Genomic DNA, 22,367 nt, shown 5'->3' with positions numbered 1-22,367 from the left:
GCTTAGCTAAGCATATTTAGAAATTTATCTTTGCACTTCCTGAACGGTAGTTAGCTGTTGCCATTTTGGGTTGTAATAGTAAAGTGTGCATTATATACGAGGGTGCGTTATGGAGTTGTGAGCTATGGGAAAAAACCTAAAAAATTGGTGACTTGTAGTGCAGAATGGATGCATAGACGATGCTTTGAATATTTACAATCATTGTGTTAATAATAAAATAGTGTTAAGAATAAAATACAAAATTAAGCTTTTTAATAAAATAACTCAAAAAACATTAACTGTGCGCAATTACTGTTTTTAATTATAAAAGATAATCATTTCTGAAAGCAATTAATACATAGTACTACAGCTGAAATGTGCAAAGGAATTCGAGAAGCTCAACCTAAAACACTTAACCTATTAAAAGAACCAACCGTACCGACGAGGATTTTTCACTAAAAACATGTTGTTTCTATAAACAAACTACATAAGCTGTACTTTTGGTATTATGAAAGTGTATTGATGAATCTCAAACTAATAGACTAACTAGCCATAGCATACATGATTTCATTACAGCATCTTCTTTCTACCTTATTTAATTATATATTTTAGTTTGCATTTCCTTTTACAAGCTACTTAGTACCAAACCTCAGAAAAAAAAAATGTTTGTAATGGCTTTAATGATGCTGCTCGCACTTCTGATGTTGACACCAACTCCACGTGCCCAGTTAGTATTCACTTTTTTATACCACATTATCTTTTTTTCCACATTTTTTCCTTTCCTTTTTTCTAACTTAAAAGTCTGCTTTTTATTCATTTTGTTTAAGTTTTCCTCTTTCTCTCCATTCCGCAGTTTCCAGGCGACAACATTTTAGTACTTGCACTCTCTCAACCATCATTATTGCTACTTCTTAATCATCGATATTTTGGGTCGCCACAGTGGCGCTCCATATACTTGCACTTTGTGTTGTAACTTTTTGGCCTTTAGCCTGCAGGCAGGAAGTGAATTAAAAAGCATACACAGACACTGCTGCAAACATAAATGTGTGCATAAAATACAAGTTTTTCGCTTTTCAGCCATGCGCCTTCGGCGCACGCCTTGCTACTCTTTGTATCGACTCTTTGCCTTTCTTAGCGACTGCTTTGCTCTTACATTTCATTTTTTTAGTCTCTTCTTTGCGGTAAAGAATTCGCGTCAGCTTAGCTAATGAAGGCGAAATATATGTGGTTTTAGTTTCTTTTTTTTAAGGATATTGAAGGTCCTTTTTCGTTTAATTCGGTGAAATCTCTCGAGCGTGTAGCAACCAAAGTGGATTTTTCTTGGAACTGAATAAAGTACAAAAACAACGAGAGCATGTACAAAATACAACTTTTAATTAGTTTAAAAAATTCTTAGAAGTTCTATAATGTACCCAGATTTTGTTGCTTTTTTGTGTTTTTTTTTTTAGAAATTCTAAATACTCTTCCACTACAATCACTTCCTGCTTTTTCTTTGTCTCATCTGATTATTGCCGCTTTGTTGCTTTTGTTTAATCTTCTCATCCTGTGCTTTCCGCATGAAACATTGTTTTTGTCATTTGCGGAGATTGAAGTTGATTTGTTGTTGGTTGAGCATATTTTCGTGACCTTTAGTGCATTATATCTGTCCCAATCACCAGTGAAGTGAAAAATTAGATGCTGGTTTATTATATGGTATATATATAATCTCGAGTGAGACTTCTCTTTTGCATTAAAAATTTGATAGATGTTTCAAGATATAATTTGTCGTCCATTTCACCAAATAATTGTAGCTGTCTAAGGAAAATATATAGTCAGTGCTTTCTTTGGATCCAGTCAGTTGCATATCCCAATAATGCTAATGGATCTAATAATATCCATAATAATAGACGGAGTCTCATTTTCTATATAATATTATATTCGTCGCGAAAGCATTACTTCCAGAGACTATATTTGTTGCACTTCAGGCTAAGACTTATGAACAAGACTTTGGTTGAAGTGTCAGTTTCACTTCCAAGGACTAAGACAGTTTACTGATTGACTTCCAGAGGCCAAGGCTGTTGAATGATTGACTAATTTAGTCGACAAGAATTTTCTTTGTCAGTCTCACTTCCAGTTGAACGTCAACTATTTTGTTAAGGGATGGGCCTTACTATCAGACACCAACTCAGTAGAACGACATACTAATTTGATTGATATCAAATTTGGAAACTCACACCTTACAATCTCACTTCAAGAAACCAAACAGTTTGGGCTACGGGCTAATTTTGTGGACATAAATCTAATTTTGTCGACAATAATCTGTTTAAGGTGTCAGTCTCACTTTTAGAGACCAATCCAGTTGAGCGACAGACTGATTCGACCCACAATAATCTTGAAGTGACACTTTACAGTCTCACTTCAAGAGACCAACCCAGTTGAACGATAGACTAATTTTGTCAATATGGTTAAGGTGCTGACCATTAGCTACTTATGTGGTGTTTTAGTTGATCCGCCCTTGGGAATGATAAATTCATTATCTTTAAAGTATTTCTTTCTGAAATTTCAATACGCTTGAGGCTCGTAGGTACCTTACGGTCCTCTTTTGAACCTAAAGATGTACTAGTCTAAGTCTTTTGGACCTCCATCCAGTTATTTTATATTATGTCAGACACATTATTTGAGAAACACGTTCTTACTGCCTTTGTTGTTGTAGTAAGAGGTCTAGCAAACCAACTTGTGTATATTAGTTGAGGGGTTTTAGTTCAAGTAGTTAAAAAGTATATACTTCGATCACCGCTAGCAATAAATAAAGTAATAAATAAGATTTAATTATCTATTTCTGGATATGCAAGCGGGTCTAGTATGGACCACTAATTAGTAAATATGAATATTTTTCTCTTTCTAGGGTTGCAAGCAGATTAAGTAAGGAGACCAATCCCTGAAAAAAGGTTGTATGCTGCAACAAAGGTGCCTCAACAGACAAAATTTTGAACAGCTTTTATAAAAAACGAGCTGCAAAGATGACCTGGCGTAAAAACTCTATTCAGCATGCTGTAATTATGCTCGTTCAATCGTGTCAGATTTTATTTCAATATAATTAAAAATACTTGATTACACTTTTTCGGCTGAACACCATGTAAAGTAACCCAAAAATTAATAAATAAAAGTAAATAAACAACAATACAAACATAAATAAACAAATATACCGTTGCAAATTTCAATAGTAATAATTGCTCATTCAATGCATTTGCGTTGCTTAAATAAACCAAAAAAAAAAAAAAAAAACAACCAAATCGTCTGAACTGCTATTTACACAAAAGTTTTACATAAAATTTCCACTAATTTAGACACACGTCCATTGACCCCGTTTGAACTTCTGGCGGCGTCTGCCATGAAACTTGCAACACTTATTTATTTATACGCTTGAAAAGAATGCGACAAGAGACCATTAGCACTTGAGGGACTTTGTGTAGAGGGTGTGTGGCTCTAACGACGCCACTACCAGGCGGGTGCTGAGACAGTGGACATGGCATTTAAGCGCATTTATTCATGGGCCACTTTTGGGGTCATCCAAAAGCGATGTGAACAATTACAATGGCTACCTACTTAGCGGTAATGTCGAAGTTTGCAAAATGTTTGAGAACTGTTTTTTATAACATACGATAAGAGTGGTAACAAATTTAAGAAAGCAGATTGAAGTAACGGTAATTTAATAGAAAGTGGCAAAGATATTTTGCTGATATTAGAATGAATAAGATTAAGTATTTTTTAAAAATTTCTAAAAAGTTGTAAAAAATTTTATAATTTGAAAAATATACAGTTAAAAAAAATATTAATAAATAAGGAAACGGAAATTAAGACAAAACTGAAATTATTTTGTAGTTTGGGAAAAATATTGAAAACAATATTAATTAATGTAAAAAAAAATAAAAAAACTATATAAAATAAATGAAATTATTGAAAAAAGATTCAAAATTATTTATGAAAATTATATTCAAATTTTTTACTTTGTAAATATACAAAAAAAAATAATTAAATTAAGAAAAAACTGCAAAAATAAAATTGAATTGTATAAGTTTTTTAAATTAATTTTTATAAATTTTTAAAAAGTTTATTTTAGTCGTTTTTTAATTTATTAGATTTCTGAAAGTAGTTAGATATTTTAATAAAAACATATATTATTATATTAAAGTAAATTTTGCCGAATTATAATTAGTTTTTCAATTTTTTTAAACTGTATATATGTTTGTATGTAAATACACAAAAGTAAAACTCAAGTAAAATTTTAGATAATTAAATTAAATTAAGCCGAATTAAAGTTAATTTTTATAATTTTAATTAATTTGTCTAATTTTTTTTAAATTAGTTTTTAGTTTTTCTATTTTTTTTTTTTGAAATAGTTTTAATTGTTTTCTATTTTTTGAAGGTAGTTAAACAATTTTAATTAAAACAAATAATATTATTGGTATTTTTTTTTACTTTATAAATATATCTACAAAAAATTAAAACTCAAGTAAAATTTAATAGAAAAATTAAATTAAACTAAATTATTTCGAATTAAAGTTAGTTCTTCCAATTTTTTTTTAATTAAAATTTGTTTTTCACACTTTTTGAAAATTAATTAAATTTTTTTTTAATTTAAATAAACGTAATTTAAATTAAATTATGACGAATTAAAATTAATTTTTTTAATTTTTTTTTAAATATATAATAATAAATTTTATAAATATACAAATAAGATAAAACTCAAGTAAAATTAATAAAGAAAATTAAATTAAATTAAATTATTCCGAATTAAAGTTAATTCTTCCAATTTTTTTTTAAATTCAAATTTGTTTTTCAAACTTTTTTAAAATTAATTATATGTTTTTAATTTAAATAAATGTAAATTTAAGTAAATTATGCCGAATTAAAATTAATTTTTCTAAATTTTTTAAATTAGTTTAAATTGTTTTTTTTTTAATTTAATTAAAAATTGAAAAAAAATAATTAAAACATAAAATACTATTATTAACTTTTTTACTTTATAAATGTACCTAACCTAAATTAAATTAATTAAGAAAATAAAATTACGCCAAATCAGAACTAATTTTTATAACTGTTTTTTAAATCAATTTTAACTAATTTTACCATTTTTTTATATTTTTCATTTTTTATTTTATTTATTTAAACTAGTTTAAAAATTTTAATTTTTAAACTAATATTATTATTTAATTTTTTTTATTTAAGATAATTTTTGTTAAATTCACACACAAATCCAAATTACCTGCATACATAAATAAAAGCAATAATTGCTTGCCCACTTTATCAAGCGATGAAGAGCCATAAAATAGCTCGTCACAAATTAAATTAATTGCTTAAAACGAAGTTAATTATATTGTGACATTCAATTCAACAATAGTATTTAATTTGTCAGCATAAATAAAATAATTAATTTGCATAGTCGTCATTGCAATTTCAAAAACCATTAAAAATGCCACAAGCTTTTTTATGCACATGCACACCTATTGTACATACATACATATGTATATATACATATATACAAGCACATGCACACACATTCAAATAATATAAATTTTTGTTGGTTAACCAACTTAAATTCAGCAAAAATCACAATTTTTCTGCGCCACACTCGCTAGATTTCCATTTAATTTTTGTTTCAACAAGTATTTGTTTTTATTGCTGTATTTGGCAGCGTTGCTTTTATTGCAACTGCAGTCATAAAGCATGAAATTATGACAAAGCATCGCGCATATTGTGCGCTAAGAAAAAGAATTGTGCACGGAATTATTGGTGACTCGTTTTTTATTGCAAAAAATACATTTAATTTGTTTCTTATTGTTGTTTTTATTGTTACTGCTGTTTTCATTGCTATTGCTGCTGTGATTGCTACTGCTGTGGGCATTTGCACAGGCAACAATAAGAAAATGTAATTAAATTGTCAAGGGACACGGATGCTTGGATCACAAGAAAAGCTTCGGTAAGCGGAAATGTATGAGATTTAAAAAAATGCTGACTAATTCTATAAAATGTAGTAGAGCACACTGAATGAAGATGGCACTTTTGGTGGCTTATGAAATTAATTTTTAGATTTAGAATTTGTATAATATTACATTTGGCGTATAAAAAATCATTTAGATGCTTTCATGCGCTTAAAAGTTTTTAAAAGCAGCTTTGAATCCTTAAGTGGAAGCTCACCATAGTAAAGTATGTAATACTTTTAACTTTATTAGGAAATGGAGATTTTAGCAAATATTTTAAATAAAAAAATAGAAATATAATGTGTTTGTGACATCAACATCGGTATCACTTAATTTAATTTCGATATTTTAAATATTTATTAAAGCCGGTTAAGCTTTTTAGGTCATAACTGAGTCAATTACGATAAGCTGAATGCACTTTCACTCAAACTAATGTCTTTAGGTGACTCTAATAGAGTCAGTTACTAATCAGTATTTCAAATATTATTTTAATTGAGTCAATTAAGATTTCATAAATTTAATTATGATTATTTTAAATAACCTTTAAAGTAATTGAAGCTGAATTAAAAACTATCACTCAAATTAGTGCCTGAAGTTGCCTCTATTTTGCTATTTTTCGATTATTTTAAGGCCTTTAGAAGGTGTTAAGCCTTTTATTGAGTCAATTATTTATAAAATGATTGCACTTTCACTCAAGTTAGTCTTTTAATGTGTCTCTTACTGAGTTGGTTACTAATTGAGGCAATTTACATTTCACTTTGGTGATACATTATTTTCATTCGATCTACTAATTGAGTAAATTCAAGAAAGTTTGAAAAACATACTCAACAGTTAATAAGTCATCAAATGATCGTCAGTTCAGTCAAGTTAAATTACCTTTATGTATATGAGCCAGTTAATATTTATTTCTTTAATTAATATTTTAATTTAGTGAGGTGAAATTTTAAATTGAGTCAATTAACAATTCATTCAATTAACTAATTGAGAAAATTAAAAAAAAAAAAAATAATTAAAAAACTTACCCAACACCTAATTTCTTTGTATTAATTATCTTTTTAATCACCAATGAATTTTAATGAGCATAATTTTCGTTTGATTTGCCTTTAGACATTTTCAGTAACTTTAAATTAAAATAATATTATTTCTTACCACTTAATTTATGTTAATTTATCTTAAATATCATTTAACCCATCTTAAGATGTCCCAAATTTAGTTCGATTCTAATTAACCTTTCAAATAATATTTTAATTGTGTAAAGGAAATTCCTAATTAAGTCAATTAATATTTCATTCAATTATACATTAATTTAATTCAATTAACTAATTGAGTAAATTAAGAAAAAATTTAAAAACGCATCAACAGTGAACTTTTAACTTTGGTGTTCGCTATAATTTACTTAGCACCTATAAAACGAGTTTTCAAAAATTTCAATTCATTTAGTTTTAGGCATTACTGGAAATGTCCTGAAATTAACTGTATATGTAAATAATACAATATTGAACAAATTGAGTCCACTATTAATTAACCTTTCAAATAATATGTTTATTGAGTCAATTATGACTTTTATTGAGTCAATAAACATTTAGTTCTATTAACTAATTGAGGAAAAAAAAAACATTTAAAAAAATTATCCAATAACCGAAAAATCATCAAATCATCATCACTTCATTCATTAAGTTAAATTGCGTAAGTTAGATAAACTCTAATGTAATTCAATAAAATCACGTTTTATAGATGCTTAAAGTAAATTATAGCGAAAGCTGTAGTTGATACGCCAGAGCAAAAAACATCTGATATTATATCATCAATTTACTATAAGTATCTATAAAACGAGATTTCATTTAATACGCCTAAAGTTACATAAACGCTTATTTCTTGGTTTACTTTCTTCTAATTAGATTTTATAATTTTTTTTTTTGATTTTACTTATTATTTTCCTATTCACTATTATTCCCACAACATTCTGCCTGCGCCAATTATCCGCACCAAAATATACTTTTTAATCGCATTGCATTATTAATGAAGTAAATAAATTTATTATACAAAATATCGTACAGTAAATATGAAAATGAGCGCATAAAAAGCAAGTAAATGTAAAATTTAAAGCGTGCAGTCGAGGTTATAGACTTCAGCAACCATTAATTGCACATATGTGTGCATAAATAATTTTATTTTTTCGCTCACGAACCGTTCCATTGCGCTTTTTGTTGCCAATAAAGTTAATTAATGACAGCGAAAGACAGAGCAAAAACATAGTGAACGGGAAACAAGAGTCATTCGTTTTGAGGCAATAAATATGACAATTAAAAAAATTAATTGCAATTCAAAATATGCGCAATCAAATTTGTGTAAAATGAAAACAAATGAATTATGAACAAAAAGGCGCTGCAGTTTTTGAGGCTGCTTCAAGGTGTGAATTCAGCGGCAGATACGCAAATAATAATGAAATTAATGTTCAGCTAATTAAAGTTGCGTAATGTGAGGGACCAATAATTGTGTAACTAAAATTATATTTTTAATTGTAATTTGGTGTAATGAAAAAAAAAAATAATTAAAATTTTTTTATAAAATTTGTTCTTGATCTCTTTGTTTTTGTCCTTACATTGCTTCATTAGTTTTTTCCTTTCAAAATATTTTTTATAGAAAGTACTGAATAGTAATTATTTTTGGCTTTAAGCGTGTTGTTCTTTATAGATTAGTTTTTAATCCTACATACATATATACGAATGTATACCATTAATTTGCTACCAATATTGTGATTTAAATTTACCTTATCTATTTCTTTGCGTTCAATTTTTCAATTAAGTGGCAACTCTGTTTGGAAAAAATCTCATTGAAAAATCTTCATTTGCTAACTAAGTTGTGATCAGAATTTATTTTACCAATTTGCTTTATTAATATTTTCAATTAAGTGGCAACGCTGTTTGAAAAATATCTCTTTTAAAACGCTTAATTTGCTACCAATATTGTGATAAAATTACCTTATCAATTTGTTTTTATTACATTTTTGAAATAAGTGGCAACTCTGCTTGAAAGAATCTCTTTCAAAACTCTTCATTTGCTAAAAATATTTTGATCTGAATTTATCTTATCAATTTGCTGGCAACAAATTTTTCAATTAAGTGGCAACTCTGTTTGAAAAATATTTCTATCGAAGACATATTCTAGACCCCTCTAGCTTGCTATCAATATTGTTATAGTTTATTAATTTTATAATTCAATTTGTACCCAAATTTTAAACAGGTGGCAATCTATTTGATATTCTAATTATTAGTTATACATAACAAGGAAGAATCAAAGAATTCTCAAAATCTTTTATATTTTATCAGTATTGTGTTTTGAATTTATCTTAGCAATTTGGTTACAATGAATTTTTCCATAGAGCGGCAACCCTGTTGAAAAGATATCTCATTCAAACCCTTTTTCGAACTACTTTATTTCGAACCAATATTAAGTTTCACTTATTTTGAAAAATTTATGTATGCATATAAATTTTTAAAAGGTGGCAATATTTTTAGAAATATTTTTCAATGGTGAGTCTTCGTTCTCGTCTTTTTGTTTCATGCTCATATTTTTATGGATGATTTATTTTAAAATTTTTTTTATATAAATTTGAAACAGGTGGGAATATTAAAACAAAAAAAAAACATACATACATATATTTCAATTTTAAGCCTTCTTGAAGTTATTTTTGTTGGATAATCATTTTATAGTTTATTTTTTTTATAAATTTATTTTCGTACAGCTTTTGTACAGGTGGCAACATTTCAGAAAACAAAAAATTTTTTAATTGTAAGCTGTTTTCTTTGTGTAATATATTCATAACTTATTTATTTTACAAATTTATTTTCACACAAATTTTGAACAGGTGGCAATATTAAAAAGAAAATATTTGAACTGCAAGCTTTCCTGAAGTTATTATGTTTATTAAAAAATTGTATTATTATTATGTACAGTTGAAATATTTGTACTGAAAATTGCTTTGCTTCATTTTAATAATTTCTAATAAAATAAATTTTTGAAAATGTGGCGAGTTTTACAAAAAAAAAAAATGCTTTGTATCATCTCATGGATGGAAAATTTTTAAGGTTTCCTTCGTCCATCAACTTTTTGGAGTTATAATTTTCAAACATGTGGCAACCCTCTAATTTTTTACTTTCAAATAATCCCCTAAACAATAATAAATAATTATAAAACTCCGTTTAATAGCTCTCTGTGTACCAAGAGAGCATAGTGGCATTTTTCATGCTACATAATATAATTAGCGCACAATCTGGTATCCTTAAAAATATTTTTTATTTGAAAACTTCCTTCTTTATATATAGATATTTCAAAACACAACTGTTTCATGTCCATATTTTCAGTGAATGAATTTTGTTTAAAAACTAATGCAAATTAGAGTAAACTCATAAAATTAGTTAGCGGAAGTAGAGCTCTGCACATGAAAGCCAGAAAAATAACGAGCTTTTGCTACAATATAATTGCATACAATATAATGCATTAAAACAATATTATTAATGAGAGGAAATTGCGGTGTTATTATTGTCTGCGAGCTGAAAGTGCTAATCAGCAGCGAGGATATGTTATACAAAGCACTATACCCATACACACACACATACATACATACATATGAATATATGTGCATATAAATACAGTAATTAATTTATATGTTAGCTAACAAATATATGTATGTATGTATGTATTTATGTGAAAATACGCAGACATTAGCATTTCTGTTATAGCCGCCAGTCGCCGCCGCGGCCGCATTCAATATTACTCATACGCCACGTTGCACTCACACGTTATCTGCTCGCACATTCTATGATATGCTTTGATCAACTAAATTAATTGCACATTGTTACTCGTTACTATTGCTGAATGGCAGATAATTGTGGCAGTTTGTACGCACACATTCATATGGAGATTACATTGTTGCAACAACTATAACGGCATACATGTTGCGGCACTGGTAGCCAACAGAATGCTATAAATATTCAATAAGCGGAAAATTAGTCAAAGGATCATTTCCCGGTGGCGTGCTGGCACAAAAAAGGAAATCAGCACATTTGGCTGCCTAAATTTTGTTCAACTCAAGTGGGTGATTAAGTCATTTGCTTGCGGTTATTGGTTAACGGTTGATTAATTGACTGTTGTAAAAGTTTGTTTGCATTTTTGTCTTTTGCTAAATCAGGCTAGCTGCGATTGCTTTAATTTTTAAAGGCTTTTAAGCAAATTTTCTTGTGGAAATAGCGATTTTTTTCAAGGGAAATTTTTGTAATTTAATAGTTTTTAATTAAATTTAATTTTGTCTGTACGTACATATGTATGTATATATTTTTTCCAATTTCAACTTTAACTTCATAAATGAAATCTTATGACTGCAAAGACTGCTAGTTTAACGTTAACGCTAATCTAACGATACAAACTTATTAAAAACAAATAAAAACGTTAACTTCGGTTACACCGCAACTAAACTACCCTTCACAAGTGCATTTCTTACAGCATGAAAGGTATAAACGAATTTTTATCTTGTTTTTGATCGATCAGTTTGTATGGCAGCTATATGTTATAGTGGTCTGATCTGAACGATCTTTTCAGATATTTTAGCTTTACCATAGGCAACAATCCATGCCAAATTTTGTGAGAACATCTTTTCAAATAAAAAAGTTTTCCATATCAGGCCTCGATTTTGATCGTTCAATTTGTATGGGAGCTATATGCTATAGTCGTCCGATCTAAACTATTTGTTTTGAGATCATAGTGCTTCTTTGGACATTAAGCTGTGCCAAATTTCGTGAAAATATCTTTTCAAATAAAAATGTTTTTCATATAAGGGCTCGATTTTCGACGGTCAGTTTGTATAACAGCTATACGCTTTAGTGGTCCGATATTGGTGGTTCCGACATATGAGCTGCTTATGGCGTAGGAAAGGATGTGTGCAAAATTTCAGAACGATATCTTAAAAGTTGAGCGACTAGAAAATACATTTTCACGCTCCAAAGTTTGTTTCAATTCTATTAAAACTTAGTCTCAGCTTTTATCAAAAAATAGGCAAAAATAAAAATAAAAAATAAATAAAAATAAGTCTTATAAATCATAATAGCAGCGTTATTCACTTCGATCATATATCATCATTAGGCGCTGAAAGCCAATCGCGGCAACTCACCCAACTATTCGCTCGCTCTCCCGCTTTCTTTGACAGCTTGACAATAGCGCGCATTAACTGCGCACACCGTGATTTCGCTCCTCAAAGTCTTATGCGTTTTCGCCACTTTGCGCTGCAACCGTTGCAAATTCTTTGCGTTATTTATTCATCCTTCAACATTCGAACGTGTGATTCATGTGTGCTCGAACACGTCTTTCGCACTTTCTGTTCTACAGGGAATACATGCTGCTTTTTCTTTCTTTCCATTTTTTGACTTGTCTAACTTGTTGTTTTTGTAGTAGCTGTCAATGGCTCAACTTGTGATTGCACTTGCCGGCGCATTTTTGTGGTTGCCGCAAGTACAGTTGCATGGTGCAGCTCGACACGTTATTGATCAAAAAATTGTGATTTGTTGTATAAACTATTTTTTCAACTATGCGGTTATATTATCATGTTTTCTTTTATAGGAAATTTGCAGCATATGCACTTGCAACAAAGAGCTACTATATTCTATTTTACATTTTTCTGTTGTCAATGATGCATCATCACATTTGTTGGTTCTATCTTGTATGTCAAAGAAAAAAAAAATGCGAATATGTACATATATAAAAGCGCGGATCTGCATTCAAGACACTAATTATTCTCACGATAAATGTGTGACTGTGAGTGAAGTTAGGAAAAATGCGCCTAAAAGTATGCTATTACCCATCATTCGAATAGCAAACAATATATTTGAACAAGATAAGGTTAACGCGCCTAAAAGCATGCCTTTATCCACCATACGGTAAACAAACAACATATTTGTATTAGTTGATATTAGTGCGTTTTTAAATATGCTATTATCCATATGATTGCTTTTTTCTCAAATCAAAATTCTTATCTGAAAGTTATTCCAGATTTTTGTATCAGAGGTATTCATTGCGCTTGAAAGTATGTTATTGTCCAAATGATTATTTCAACTCAAAGTTCTGCTATAAGAGACAGACTTTGCAAAGCCAAATAGTTTCTGTGTTTCAAAATATTTGGACGTACTAATTTATATAATTTTTTTAAAGGTTAGCCGGATTTTCGAAACTTTCGAATATTTGCACATAGTAATTTATATCATATTCATTTTAAGATCATCAGGATTTTCGAAAATTTCGCATGTTTGAACTCAGTAATTTATATATTTTTTTCAGATTAGCAGGATATTCGAAATTCTAAGATTTTTGTAAAAAAAATCTTTTTGACAAAATCTTGAAGTCGGCTTAGAAAAGAAAAGATTTTAGAAAATTCGAATTCAACTGTCAAGGGTCCATGAGTATTGCATGGTCTGTTTCTTGGACAAGCAAACTTCATTGTTGTTGTTGTTGTTGTTGTTTTTGTAGCATCAGAATTCTGCTGAGTTGACAGTCTTGACCGGATAAAAAAGTCCGGATCGGTTTCGGTAACGTAGGCCTGAAAACCGTGGTTACATTCATTATACCTAACCTAAATTTTGAAATTTTGAGCGTTAGAACCCCACATTTCTCTAAATTCCGCTTTTTTTTTTGAAAGATTTTCCTTTCCAACGCCTCATATCAAAAAATTCTCTTTAAAAACTTTGTGTAATTTTTAAAGTCTACGCCTTTTTTCGCTCAAAAGTTCTTATCGTTTCAAAGATATTATAGATTATTCTTTAAGAAAAGCCATCGGTGGCCAAATACAGTTTAAATATACATACATATTCGTTTTTTATTTCAAAGTAGCTCAGTCTCAGCAATTTCTTTCCACTGACCACGATAGGTCTAAGCATAGGAAAACAGCACTCAGGGTAAAATTCGGAGACTACAGTCGATGCAGAATCAGGGAAAAAGCTGGCTTAAAGGCCGTTTTCATTCACTTCAGACTGGGTCAATAAGTTAATTGGTAACTTGCTCGACACTTACTTTTACATAGAATTAGCTCTAGGTCTATTTACAAGACATATGGATTCAGAAGGTGACGTTCTCCCTCCATATAGCAAAGATGTGAACCCTTCAGTGTGCCTAGTGTAGAATTTGTTTTGAGTCGAGACTCAGACCACCTATCCAAAGTGGCTATAAGGTTTGTAAGTATGAGTATGTGAGGTATGAGCATTCAGATGTCTGCATTATTTAAAGGGAAAAGTAATGACATATTTCCTTAGTTTTTATTATCGAAAAATTGTATTTGTCCACTTTTATTAGAGATCTGAACCAGAAAGCTTGTCCAACTGCTCATCTAGGTGTCTTTCTGTCGTGAAAAATATGTTTCCTGCTTAAATCTCAGTGTTCTTCTATCGTGAGAAAATCACCATGATAAAAATTACCTCGAAACTCGATAAAAAACATTTTCAAATTATTGAATTCTTGGTGGAGACGATTCGAAAACTCTCACTTCTTCTTCGCTTAAATTTATGCCAACGGAATTACTAATAATAAAATAGCACAAGCTTTAATGACGTCACGTTTTGTGGTAGATATTAATAAGGATTAGACACAATATAAACAAGGAAGAAGGGTTATAATTCTTGATAAACTCATCAATTCATTAACCCAACAAATTCCCGCATTAAATTCTTTCCTGGCAAAGTAATCCCAGAGCAGCAAATATCAACATTTAGCAAAAGACTAGAATCATAAAGCGAGTTGAGATGATAAATTATGCGCATTAACAACAAAGAACAATAAATTAAGCATTACGCAAGACAGTTAAAAGTAGCAAAAAACTACAAGAAGTTGGTGAAATAAAAATCTTATAATAACACAAACAATAACAATAACAAATTTGACATAATAAACAGCAACAACACAACACACTAACTGCCCGAAATGACTAAGACGATGAAAAATGAACTTGTGAAACGGCAACAAAAATTAGACCAGTAATTAAACCCCAAACTAATATTAATGTCAAAATAAGTGCATACAAATTGCGGTTTTTTGATTAATTACCGAGCGCTGAGGAAATATGATACACACTTATATATACTGTTAAATACAGTTTTGACAGCTGTGGGTAGCCAAGGGTACACACTGCTAGGCAGCTATGACCGGAGCTGCGGTGCGTCAATGTGGAGCCGCGCCAATGACTGTTTTGAGTAGTGTTCAGCAATTGCTGTCTTTTTTCGCGTCACGCAGTGTTGAAATAGAAAGCAAAAACAAAAAGCACTAATTACTTTTTTGAGCCAAGAAATAATATTTCGTAAGGCAGCGGTTTCGTTTTGTAGTTTTTGTTTGGCGTGTGGCATGGAATGCATATCACTTGTGTACACTGTTGTTGCATGGCGTGCCATGTCCGTCCGCCACACCGAATTTCGGTGTGTGAATTGCTTCGCTTTAGTTTTCGTCGATAAATTAGTATTTTTGCATGTCGGATGATTGACAGCTGCAGGAATTCTTCTCAAGGTCGATAATCAATTTCGTTTTTAATGTTTTTATTATTTTGTTTTTCATTATTCGTCTGCTGCTAATATATGTATTGTATGTAATTTTGTTGCTTTTTTCATGAACTTTTAAAGAGAATACCGTGAGGGTGTGTTGTCATAGTTTTCAAGTGGTAATAAGCAGTGGAGTGTAGCATGTTTGGGTGAATGGAGGTTTTGGTGAGAGTACAATATTTAAGTTTAATGGCTTAATGGTTAAGAAATTTTTTTTATTCACAAGAGTGTCACATCTAATATCTAGTACTGTCATATGATTCAAATTCTATTTTGAAAAGATATTTTTTTTTTATGGTGCGTCGGTTGCCCGAAATCGGGGAGAAGGTGGCGCAGCTTCACGCTGAATAAAGTTTTTACCAGATGTAAGTTCAAGTTAGTCTCGACTATAAGCCCTGTGTCGTCATATAGTGGCTCAAAATAAAAATTGTAAAATGTTGCCACCTGTTTGAAAATTTTAGGTCGGGATGAATATAAGTAAACGCCACTAATTTGAGTATAAAACTATAGAAGCTTAAGAAATCTTATTGTTAAATTTTCTTTTTTGTAAAAAGGTTGCCACATATTTTACATTTTTCATGTTATAAAATTTTTAACATACATACATATGTATGTATATGTATGTATATAACAAGTTTGAAATATAGATATCAAACTAAGATGGTTTTACTACATTTATTCTTCAGGATACTTTTTAAGAAGAGTTGCCAGCTATTTCAAATTACTCACGCAATAAATTATAAATATAATTATTGACGTTAAGGAATTATTACAATATGGGAGTCAAACTAAAAAGCATTAAGAAATATGAAAATATTATTTTCTAAAAAGGGTTGCCAGTATTATTTATCGTATTTTTGTTAACAATTTTTTGGCTGAGTGTTGCCAACTGTTAAAACTTTTAAATGTAATACAATTGTTTTCATATACATATGTATATGTAAATTATTACAATATGACTGTCAAACTAAAGAGTCTTAAGAAAGCTTACTGTTGAAAATAATTTTTAAGGAGGGTTGCCAACTATTTTAAAATTTTCACAAAATAAAATTACTGGCATTATTACTGTATGGATATAAAAGTAGAAATAATTAAAAAACGCCTTTTGTTAAAAATATTTCTGATAAGAGTTGCCACACATTTAAAATAATTTCAATTCCAATGAAGTTGATAAAAAATTAAATATTACAATTGTAACGACAAACTGGATAGTAATTTATGGATATAAATTTATGTAGCCGATACTTTTGAAAAGAGTTGCTAGCTGTTTAAAATATTTCAATTTCAATTATAAATTGCTGGGATTGCCATTAAACCCAGCTGCAGTTTTGTGTGCATTTTTAACGTCAATTATTTTGAGTGGGGTTGCCACCTGTTTAAATTTAGTTTGTGATATTTTTAAAATGTTTCGATTTCCATTATACATTGCTTTGCTTGTTATCAATCTAGTAATTTTTCTCGTCAATTATTGTGAGTGGGGTTGCCACCCGTTTAGATTTTTTTTAAATTTATTATTTCTGATATAACCAGCTAGGTTTTATACCCGTTGCTTCAAATATATAAAAAAAAAAAATTTGAATGTTAAAACGAGCAGTGAAATTCTGTCAAGAAAAAGCTTGTTATAAAACGTGTATTTATTAACATTAAATCCAATTGATGCGCGCATGCAATTAAATTACTTCTTTATTGTTGACTTAAAATATTTAAATTATGTAATTATGTATGTATGTACATATATATGCTTTAATATTATAGACGAAAATCAACTTGCTTGTTTAAATTGAAATTTCAGTCAATTTTCTCTCTCGATAAAATTTTACATATTTTAAGGTCAGTACACGCTGAGCGCGTGTTATTCGAAAAAAAAATAAAATTAAATTGAAAAATATATAATTTATTTAAAACTATTTATAGCAGGCGGTGCTTAAATATCAGCGGCAAACATAAGTTATAAACGTGCAAATTTATTATTAAAATGAGCAATCAGCAAATTATGGCATTAAAAATGCAAACGTAAAATTATGCATGAAAACGCAAAAAAACGCCTGATTGCACAGTGTTGAAATTTAAAACGCTGCACAGATACTTTTGTGCTTAATATATCTATGTCTATAAAATATAGTATGTTAGAGTACATTATTTTATGTACATAATATTGCATTAAGTGCAAATCGAATATGTTTGTGAAGCTTTTAGACTTATGCTGATCGATGCTCTAATGTATGACTGTGTGTATGTGTTATATATACATATGTATATATATGACTGTATTTATATATTTTTATATATCTGTCTGTCTCCATTTAGGTTACTGGCTTTTGCCTAGACTTGCCAATTGCTGCGGCATATCGTATGTCTTCGCATGCGGTTCACCGCTTGCATTCTCTGGCTTTTCATTATTTTCGCTGCGACTAAAGTTTCTACTAAGCACTGCTGGCATTCAGCAGCATTCTACTACTTTCAGTCGTATATTTTGTAAATAAATATCGCAAGCTCTTACTATTCTAAACACTATTAAATTACACTCAAGTGTTGGATATAGAGTCGACATAAATGTGGCTTTATCGACATTACTAAGGCTTGAAGCTACTATTTCGAATTCGAAAAACTGCTGAGTTGGGATTTGGACTTTGATTACAGTGAGCTAGTTGAGTTCAATGACTTGTGGTTAGGTGCAATAAATTATGTGGTTATTGATGTGCTTAATTTCAATTAAAATAAGATAAAAAAATACAAATTAAATAATAAAAAAAAACATAATTTCGAAAATATATTACGAAGTCTTTATTGTATATAATTTTGATCAAAAGAAGTTAAAAGGTAATTTTTTTATAGTGTAAAAGGGTACACAAACATTTGTAACTTGATTTTGATAGGCCAAATTGTATGACAGCTATATGCTATACTTGTCCGATCCGAATAATTTTTGCGGAGATTATACCGCTGCCTTGAACTATATTACATGCCAAATTTTGTGAAGATAACTTGTCAAATGAAAAAGTTTTCCATACAAGAACTAAATCTTGTTAGCTCGGTTTATACGACAGCTATATGCTATAGTTGTCCGATCTGAATAATTTCTGGAAATATTATAGCAATGCTTTGTACTATAATTTGTGCCACATTTCGTGAATAAAGCTTCTCAAATAAAAAAGCTTTCCATACCAGGACTTGATTTTGATCGATTAGTCTGTATGGCAGCTATATGCTACAATACTCCGATCTGAAAAATTCCTAAAGAGATTGTAGCGTAGCTTGGAAAATAGTATATGCAAAATTTCGAGTATATATCTTGTAAAACAAAAAAGATTCCTATACAAGGACTTGATTTAGGTAGCTATATCCTATAGTCATACCAAAGTTATACCGTATAGAAAAATTATAAATTATTATAAATACTACAAGGATTTTTCTATAAGCATTTTTCTATTTACCCTCTTGGCATACATATATTCTGCTAACCATACACTTGCAATCAACAATTTATTTATACCACCATTCTGCTGTCAACTATTTCAGCGCAATTAAGATGTGACAACAGCCTTAGCATTTAATGACAGTTCGATAAAATCAAATTTGTTATGCTTTAATTTTTTTTCAATATGATTTTTGGGTGTGTACTATTTGACTTTTTAACATGAAAATATTGGCAAGCGAATAAATTGCCATGAGAAAAATGGCTCGCAATCAATTGTGGATTTATGGATTGCAAAAAATGTCGCAGTAAATTATTATGAGATTTGAAAGATATATACTTGCCATAAACCATATAATATATTCATTTGAAAATATGTAGCGGCAGCAAGTAATGTTGTTCAGTAGTTGTATAATTAAGATAGAAAGATTTTAATGCAATTATATGTTAGTTAAAATGGGTGTGGCAGAACTTGATCAATTTATACTTGTAGACTGTTATTTTATTATAATTACAGTGCACTTTCCTTAATTTATATTATAGAACTCCCATGAAACATAGACGTGAGAAATTAAGTGATGTGTACAAACCTTAAAGGCATAGCTATGAAAATATAGAGTGCTGAAACACTGCCTACATTTTTTGAATAGAGTTGCCACCTAAAAATTTTTGTATGTATTGTTTTTGTAAGTTAACTTAAATAAAATTTTTAGTAATATTACTACCCTAATGAATCATGCCTATGTTAGTCCTGAAATGATACTTTATGTTGATTTGTTAAAAAAAAGAGTTGCCACCTTTTCAGAAATGCAAAGTTTATATATATTTTTAGGCGCTGTTTATAGCAAATTAATAACTAAAATATTAAAAATTTGATTCAAAATTTTTATGCAAATAGAGTTGCCATATAACGCTATTAAAACATACATAAGGTAACTTAAAAGCAGGTTTAGGAAGGGTTTTTGATTAAGTTAACAGTGTAAGTAAACGTTAAATAATAACTTTGGTATTATAAGAAGACAAATTATATTTTTTTTTGTTAAAATAGCATTACTGTGATGATTTGCTTGTTATGGCTACTCAAAGCACTACAGCCTATGCCTTTCACACCAATTAATCGATCAAAATTAAGTTCTTATGTGGAAAACTTTTTTATTTGACGAAATATCTTTTTGAAATTCGACACAAATTATTATCAGAGGAAACTATATAATCTCTAAAAATGTTATTTAGATCGGACCACTATAACATATAGCTGTCACACCACTTGAACGATCAAAATCAAGTTCTTGTATGGAAAACTTTTATATTTGACCATATATCTTCACGAAATTTGGCAGAAATTATTTTACAAAGCAACATTAAAATGTGTGAAACAATTTTCCAGATCGGACCATTATGGCATGTAACTGTCATACAAACTGACCGCTTAAAATCAAGTCGTTGTAGGGAAAACTGTTTAGTTTGACAAGCTATTTGCACGAAATTTGGCATCACGCTAGTCATGGCTATATTCTCAGATGAAATTGTTCCGATCGGGTCACTATAGCATATAGCTGCCATACAAACTGCCCGAACGAAATTGAGTTCTTGTATGGAAAATATTTTTGTTTGAGAAGATATATTCATGAAATTTGGCCTGGATTATTGCCAAAGGTAAGGCTATAATCAGCGTTCCCATTTTTCAGTTTCAACCTATATTATAGCATATAGCTGCCATATGCACTGGCTATTAATAATATTGAAAAAAATAATAATATTGTTGAGTTTAGGAAAAATATTCAATATTCTTGTATTATTTTCCACTGATTTAACAATACGTGAATCCCTTATAATACGCTAAAAAATCCTCACTATTCATATATGTATATGTACATACATTCTAGTCTTATAGTCTACTTCACCACACCACACACGTTGAAACACACGGCAAAATAATCAAAACGCCTTTGCCGGCTTTGGCCGAAGCTAATTTCTATGCAAATCATTAATTTGCAAGTCGTGTAATACAAGTTCAGTTTGTCTGCTTTTCAAATTTCAATCATTTTTCAAGCGGCCTTATCAATTTCAGGCATCGCTTTTCGCGTACGACACACATAAACACATGCATATAACTATATATATGTATATAAAGGCTAGGAGGCATGTTTGGCTTCCCATAAGTTTTTACAAACTTTTTGCTTTATATGCATTTTACATAGATATACATATATTTGTATGTGTATATATGCACTCTACTCCTATTAGCACACGTTAGCAATGCAGCGGTATCTAGTAGATATACAGTTAAGTGCGCTGTAACAACAAATAGCCGCCTACATCTGTTGACCTATCAGTTGTGGCGATCGCTGCATTTACATATTTATCTATGCACTCGTATGCGTATATACATAAATTTGTATATATATATATATATGTGTATGTGTGTGCATAAATGTAATAAGCGTAGCAAATGCGCGACACGTTGCGGTTTGCCAACTTCAAAGCTAGCCGCCTGTGGCCACAACAAAGTGACAGGTCTTTTGCACATTTGCACTGTCGTTGTTGCAGGCCAAGAAAACAAAAACAAAAACAGCACAAATATTATAGTATTAGCAACAATAACAACTATTACATTAAACGCTGGCAATTTGAAGCAATGCTTGGCAATAGTCAAGCGCTAAGCGAGTTGCAACTTTCCTGTTGTTGCGCAGTCATAGCGTACTAGAGATATACGATATATACATATGTATAACTAAATATATATAAACATAAATATATATAAGTTCATTTGTTGTGCATATGAATAAGCATTGCGTTAATGGCGAACGTTTTGCATACAAAATGTGAAATTTCAGTTGGTTTTCAGATTTTAAAGGCTATAACTAATGCTTTGCATGTGGCATTAGGCATATTCCATTGGACTCATAAAAACCGACAAAGATTGCCTATTAGATTTGCTATTTAGAATTTTGTATATTTTTTTGTTTTTGTTTTACTATTATTATTATTATAATTCGATGGGAAATATTACAAAAATCAAGTCTAAAAGTACCATAAGGTGTTTGTAAAAAGAATTCCACTATTTTCGCATTAAAAAAATGTAAATTTCATTTAGCGTAGTTAGAATGATCCGTTTATGGTCAAATATACACTTTTTTGTACAACAACCTTTTGCCCTTTTACTCATAAGAATATCATAGAAACGCTTGTTCCTATTGGCAAAACACTGGAACAGTCAATTGTCAGAAACTTCTCTTGAGGCGAATATTTCACCATCCAAATTATTCGTCCCAAGCAGAACCAGATATATAGTAAATCACTTGCTGCCAGAGGCGAACTATAAGGTGGATGCATAAGAACCTCACAATCAAGTTCCCATAGCTTCTGGCGAGTCACCACCGCTGTGTGTAGCCTGACGTTGTCTTGAAGGCACACAATTCCTAATATAAAATTCTATTGGCGAAA

General features: G+C 29.9%; 1 protein-coding gene and 1 long non-coding RNA gene across 3 annotated transcripts in view; one reads left to right on the top strand and one right to left on the bottom strand.

The window, feature by feature from the left end:
- The window catches only part of LOC120777344, a 174,891-nt gene extending 171,790 nt beyond the window's left edge, over positions 1–3,101 (top strand). The window contains exon 4 of the long non-coding RNA XR_005705509.1: positions 2,864–3,101. This is a non-coding gene — a long non-coding RNA (uncharacterized LOC120777344). The remainder of the gene's footprint in view (positions 1–2,863) is intronic.
- The window catches only part of LOC120777342 (flocculation protein FLO11), a 273,730-nt gene that overhangs the window by 153,990 nt on the left and 97,373 nt on the right, over positions 1–22,367 (bottom strand). The window lies entirely within an intron of this gene.

Source organism: Bactrocera tryoni, chromosome 5, assembly GCF_016617805.1.
Source record: "Bactrocera tryoni isolate S06 chromosome 5, CSIRO_BtryS06_freeze2, whole genome shotgun sequence".
Classification (NCBI taxonomy): Eukaryota; Metazoa; Arthropoda; class Insecta; order Diptera; family Tephritidae; genus Bactrocera; species Bactrocera tryoni.
Note: the sequence above shows the minus strand (reverse complement) of the source record. Positions and strands in the feature narration are given on the sequence as shown.